Source organism: Chiloscyllium plagiosum, unplaced genomic scaffold (assembly GCF_037043375.1).
Source record: "Chiloscyllium plagiosum isolate Xiang-an unplaced genomic scaffold, Cpla_swu_hap1 HiC_scaffold_27, whole genome shotgun sequence".
NCBI lineage: Eukaryota > Metazoa > Chordata > Chondrichthyes > Orectolobiformes > Hemiscylliidae > Chiloscyllium > Chiloscyllium plagiosum.
In genome coordinates, this window is record NW_028270165.1 from 47909680 (window position 1) to 47916421 (window position 6742).

Sequence of the window (6742 nt, forward strand, 5' to 3'; positions counted from 1 at the left end):
GCGTTTCGTGGCTCGTGCAAAAGTGGCTGCCTTATTTTCTCAAAAAGCACCTTCGTTAAACGAGGTTGGGCTCCCTGGTGTACCAATGGGACAGAAAGCAGCGAAGTGAAATGATTGGCGATACCGTTGAATAGGTTGACGTCAGTGGTGCGGTGTTTGAGGGCTGTCAGCGATGAGGGTCGATTGGAAATTTGGGACAGCTCTCTTCGGAGAACAGAAGTTTCAAAATCTGGCCCGATTGAAGCTTTCCAAGTCATGCGACGTCGAGACAGAGAAAGTAATGTAGTCAAAATGCTCCCACGCCTGAAAGGATCGGCAGTGTTTTAAAGTCATGAGGAAAAGAACCAAAAGTGACATTAGGAAGAATGCTTTCGTACAGGGAGTGGTGGTTGGGGTCAGTAAATCCCTAACTGACACTGACAAAGAGGCAGATGCATTAGACGCAAACGGGAATTCGGTGGTCATGTTTAAAGTAACAATGTGCAGAATTACATGGAGAAGGCAAGAGAATGATACGAATAGAGACCCACGTTTACTTACTGTGTCGACCCAGCAGAGCGAAGCTGGGACGCATGGCGTCTATTCAGAGTGAAATCACAGTTTGACCAACAGAATGTGGGAAGTTAGAAAAAGTTTATATTTACACAGTCTCCATACGTCTGCGCAACACTATATAAGACGACAGCAGTGGAGATCTTTGACATCAGTCTCGAACGTGCATGCCACGCGCCCGACGAAAGGCTGAAAGGACCTGTGGAAGAGACACATGTTGCGTAGGAGCAGAGTGGCGCAGCGGGAGCGTGCTGGGCCCATAACCCAGAGGTCGATGGATCGAAACCATCCTCTGCTATTGTTCACTGTCTCCTTGGGCGACTTTCCTTTGTGATGGCACTCTGTTCGGCATTCAGACTTCCTAAGTGTCTGAATGCCCCATATCATACCGATTCTGTCGCGAAACTCACACCGTTCAAGTAACGTGCTTTTGGAGGTCTGAGTGGTCTGCTCCTGTTCTTCGTCGGTTTCCTATGAACTGAATCGCAAACCCACTTCTCTGAGATGCCAATGAGCTGATAAAGTTGAAACGCATACCTTGTGGTTTCGTGCCTTCCCTGCAGTAGTGCACCACGGCGGTTCCGACGTGGATGACAAGACGATCCGCATGTCAGAAACCGCATCCCGGGGACAGAATGACAAGCAGATGTTCTGGAAACTCTTTGCTGCTTGCAATTCTTGGAGCAAAGTGGAATGTATTTCACACTGAGCAAGTTTCAGCTGGTTCAGAGTCTCCAGTGTACATTGCTCTCTTTCCCGCCAACTCAGAGAGAGAACAATAGGAAGGACAAAGGAGTGAATAACGATACGTGTGGGAGGGTGAATAGCTGTAAATGGAGACCGTTAGTGGCTAACAATACGTAGTGTGTCGTAGCAGACTATGTGATAACAAGGGCTCGTATGTGTGTGGTAGGGGTCAAGGACATGGGGTATTTCAGGCCCTAAAGTCATGCAACTCGATCTTGAAGACCGGAGGGCTGTAGGGTTTTGAAGTGGAATATGAGGCGTTGTTCTTCCATCTGGAGCTGAGCTTTGCTGGAGCACTGCTGCAAGCCTGAGACAGAGATGTTGGCCAGGGAACAGGGTGGCGTGTTAAAGTGGCAGGAAAGCAGAAGCTCAGGACCTTTATTTGCGGGCAGAACCGAGATGTTCTGCGAAGCAGTCACCCAGTTTATACTTCATGTTCTGTTGGGGAAACGACACTATGAGCAGCGAATGCAGTAGACTAGGTTGCGGCAAATGTGCAGGTAAAGTGCTGCTTCACCTGGAAGGTATTTTCGAGCCTGGAAGGATATTCAGGAGGGAGCAGGTAAATTGTGCTTCTGAGTGAAGTCACGGTTCGTAAAAACAGAATGTGGCAATTTAGACAGAGTTGATATTTGCTTGCCGGTGATATGTCTGCCGGTGCGTGATGGGAGCATAACCCAGAAGGGAAACCATCTTTCCTATTCACTCAATGTCGTCTTTAGCAGCTTTCCCGTATAACGGCGCACTGTTGTGCACCTCGCCTTCTCACCTGCTTCCCAAAAAACTTCGACGTAAATATTTCACATTGATGCACAGGCCCAATGTGCACAGTTGAGATGACACACTCGTGGAGGTCTGCGGGGTCTTCTCCTGTTCTCTGTACCCTATGTTGAGGAGGGCGATGCTTGTCACTGGTCACTCCGGTGTCAGAGAAAAGTTTAGAAAGAAAACGGTTTAATTTTCTGCCAGTAGAGAGGGCCCAGTTCCTGGGGACGGGCAAACGGCAGCAGAGAGACAGAATGAGAAGCAGCTGTTCATAGAGTCATAGAGATGTACAGCGTGGAAACAGACCCTTCGGTCCAACCCATCCATGCCGATCAGATATCCCACCCCAATCTAGTCCCGCCAGCCAGCACCCGGTCCATATCCCTCCAAACCCTTCCTATTCATATATCCATCCAAACGCCTCTTAAATGTTGCAATTGTACCAGCCTCCGCCACGTTCTCTGGCAGCTCATTCCATACACGCACCACCCTCTGCATGAAAAAGTTGCCCCTTAGGTCTCTTTTATATCTTTTCCCTCTCACCCGAAATCGATGCCCTCTAGTTCTTGACTCTCCGACCCCAGGGAAAAGACTTTGCCTATTTATCCTATCCATGCCCCTCATAATTTTGTAAACCTCCATAAAGTCACCCTTCAGCCTCCGACGTTGCAGAGAAAACAGCCCCAGCCTGTTCCATGTCAACTATACTTCACTCTGAGCAAGACTCAGCTGGTTCAAGAGGGTGCCGCAGGCACCCCGGTGGTGTGGCTCGTTGGTCGAGGGGTATGATTGTCGTTTTGGGTCTTCGTCGACGCAGCCGTGCGAGAGATCCCGGGTTCAAATCCCGGACGAGCCCGCGTTTCATGACTTGTGCGAAAGTGCCTGCTTTATTTTCTCAAAAAGCACCTTCGTTAAACGAGTTTGGGCTCCCTGGAGTACCAATGGGGCAGAAAGCAGCGAAGTGAAATGATTGGAGATAGCGTTGAATAGGTTGACGTGAGTGTTGCGGTGTTTGAGGGCTGTCAGCGAGGAGGGTCGATTGGAAATTTGGGACAGCTCTCTTCGGAGAACAGAAGTTTGAAATCTGGCCCGATTGAAGTTTGCAAAGTCGAGACAGAGAAAGTAATGTAGTCAAAATGCTCCCACGCCTGAAAGTATCGGCAGAGTTTTAAAGTCATGAGGAAATAAACCAAAAGTGACATTAGGAACAACGTGGTTGGGGTCAGTAAATCCCTAACTGAGTTGAAACTTTATTGCTAGAACAGCACAGCAGGTCAGGCAGCATCCAGGGAACAGGAGATTCGACGTTTCGGGCACAGGCCCTTCTTCGGCCTGTGCCCGAAACGTCGAATCTCCTGTTCCCTGGATGCTGCCTGACCTGCTGTGCTGTTCCAGCAAGAAAGTTTCAACTTTGATCTCCAGCATCTGCAGACCTCACTTTCTCCTCGAAAATCCCTAACTGACACTGACAAAGAGGCAGATTCATTAGACGCGAACGGGAATTAGGTGGTCATGTTTAAAGTAACAATGTGCAGAATTACATGGGGAAAGCAAGGAATGATACGAATAGAGACCCACGTTTACTTACTGTGTCGACCCAAGCAGAGCGAAGCTGGGCCGCACGGCGTCTATTCAGAGTGAAATCACAGTTCGGCCAACAGAATGTTGGAAGTTAGAAAAAGTTTATATTTACACAGCCTCCATACGTCTGCGCAACACCATATCAGGCGACAGCAGTGGAGATCTTTGACATCAGTCTCGAACGTGCATGCCACGCGCCAAACAAAAGGCTGAGGGGGGCTGTGGAAAACGATGCTGTGCTTGGGAGCCGAGTCGTGCAGCGGGAGCGTGCTGGGCCCATAACTCAGAGGTCGATGGATCGAAGCCATCCTCTGCTATTGTTCAGTGTCTCCTGGCGCGACTTTCATTTGTGATGGTATCCTGTCCAGCATCTTGCCTTTCAAACGACTTCCTGAATGTCTCTCCTGGCGCTCTATCCTTTTCCTTGCCATGTCATTTGCTTCCCAAAACTTAGAGTATCTGAGCTGGATATGTCACATCGAAACACAAGTCAAACACAGTTGCGCTGGCACCCTTGTGGAGCTCTGAGTTGTCTTGTCGTGTTCTCTGTCGGTGTGTCCTGATCTCGTGTGAAACCTCTTCTCTCAGATGGCAATGAACCGGTGAAGTTGAAACACATGACTTGCTGTTTTTGTCCATTTCCTGCAGTAAAGAAACCAACAGCCGTGTAATAAAAGACTTTCTGCAGGATTTCTGTGTCAAGACAAATTCTGAACAGCAAGCAAGCTGCACAAAAATGCACTCATATCAATTTACCTGAGGGAAGAGTCTCTGGTGTCCATTTCTCTCTGTCCCGGCAGCACAGCATCTTTCTATCTCTCCGTTAACAAGACCTTTGGAACAAGTTCAAAGTTGCCCATTTCCTACACATAACTGTAACTGACTTATCCTGCATCACGTAATAGTGTGAGACAGCAGAAGAGTGAATGGGCTCTGCCTTCCACCAGCACAGCTTGCAAGTAGAAACGAAATGGTTCAATTATCCACCAGTGGAGAGAGCCCGGTCCCTGGGGACGGGACAAACAACAGCGTCCTAGGAGCAGGGAGACAGATTGAGAAGCACATGTTCTTGAAACTCTTCCTTACTTGCAATTCTGTGAGCAATGCACAATGTATTTCGTACTGAGCAAGTCTCAGCTGCTTCCGGAGGTGGCTGCACCCATGGCTGGTGGCTCGTTAGTCTGGGATATGATTCTAGCTTTGGGTCTTCGAGCATATGCAGCCGTGTGAGAATTCCCGGGTTCCAATCCCAGGCGAACCATCATTCCTTAAATTGACCTGAGCAAAAATACCTGATGAATTTTCTCAAAAAGCCGCTTCGTTAAATAAGATCGGACTGCCTGAATTAGGGACGGCGCAGAGCTGCCATTGCAGTGAACACGGCGAAGAGAAACACTTGTTCAAAGTGAAAACAAGTATTGCAGATTTTTCGCCCGCGCAATCCGAGTCTGAATGAATCCTCCACCTGTATTACGCTCAATTCTGAGGGTGACACTTCAGGAAGCGGGGAAGTGAAGTGATTACAGACAGCTCTGAACAAGTTAACGTGAATGGTACCGTCCTGAGGAATGTCAGCAATGAAGGGAGATTGGAAAGTTTGGGGCAGCTCTCTTTGGAGAACAGAGGGCTGAAAGCTGGTCTGATTGAAGTTTTCCACGTCATGAGGGTTTTAGACAGAGGAAATAATGCAGTGAAAATGCTCCCAGTCCTGAAAGGATCGAGAATGATTTGGCAGAGATTTAAAGTCATCAGGAAAATAAGTAAAAGTGACATTAGGAAGACCGTTTTCGCACAGGGAGTGGGTCAGAAAGTCGCAGTCTGACAGTGACAAAGAGGCAGATTCAATGGACACAAAAGGGAATTCGGTGGGCATGTTCAATGTGACAATATGCAGATTTACAGGTAGAAGGCGACAAAATGAGACACTTATTTACATATTGTGTTGAGCCTGGTGAAGGTGAAACACATCAGTTGCGGTGTGTCTCATGCGCAGGAGGCCCTGCAGTAATTCCCCACGCTGTTTCACACAGCAGCATCCTCTCGGTGAATTACACTTGGCAAAAAAATCGATTGAACCAAATCAGTGTCCGCCTCTGGATTTTACCGACACCGTTTATAAAATTCAGGCTCACCGTTAATGTGGAGAGAGGCCGTCAGACTAGAGTTTCTGCTTCTCCTGTTGAATAAAGATAATTTTAACTGTGTCCAGTGAAAGAAAGGATTTGCAGTTGGTGGGAAACATTTCTATCTGAACTCGCTAACACTCTCCCGATAGATTGAAACATAAAGCTGGGAGTCTCTGGATTATGTTGTAAAACTATCGGTATTACGTTATTCACACCGCGCTGTCACCAACTGAACGAAGCGGCTGCCCAGAGGGAGACGGCTGTGTTTAAATCCCGTGATGAACTGGGGGAGCTGAGCATTTACCCAGACAATGGGCACACCACCTCCCTGACACAGTGTTCACAAATCAAACTGACAGCAAACCTTCACGTGTGATCGAAAATTTCCTCAAAGAAGATTTGGCTCAACAGATATCCCGAGTGAAGTGCTCCTTTCTTGATTTGAAATGTAAGAAGTTAATGATAGTGAGCCTCACGTGATTCGAACACGCAACCTTCTGATTTGGAGTCAGACGCGCTACCGTTGCGCCACAAACTCACAGATCGCCCGTGCCTTCGATTCATACTTAAGGGAAGTGATCGCACTGCAATGATTTTACGTTATGAGAAACAACGGAGATCAACAGTTCATGGGTGTTCTGTCTCTGCCCCCTCTCCTTCTGTCTCTCGAAGTAAGTTCCAACTCTATCTCAATAAAAAGGTGAAAGAACTGTGGATGCTGCATATCTGAAACAAAAAACAGAAGTTGCCGGTGACCCTCCCACAGAACTGATGGTGATTGGGAAAACGTTGGTTTATATGCAGGAGATATTGTGGGAGGAAGGCGGATGCAGTAAATGATAGATCAGGACAGAGCCCAAAGCGAGGGAAGAACTGTTGGACAGGAAAGGGAGTTGACAACGATCTGCGTGGGAGGGTGAATGGAGACTGTTCGTGGCTAAGAATAGGTAGTGTGTAATGACAGACTATGT

The 6742-nt window shown here is 47.9% G+C and overlaps 1 non-coding gene across 1 annotated transcript; it reads right to left on the reverse strand.

Moving 5' to 3' along the window:
* Nucleotides 1–6237: 6237 nt before the first annotated feature.
* Nucleotides 6238–6309, reverse strand: trnaw-cca (transfer RNA tryptophan (anticodon CCA)). Its single transcript has one exon. It is a non-coding gene; the product is annotated as a tRNA-Trp (tRNA).
* Nucleotides 6310–6742: the final 433 nt, after the last annotated feature.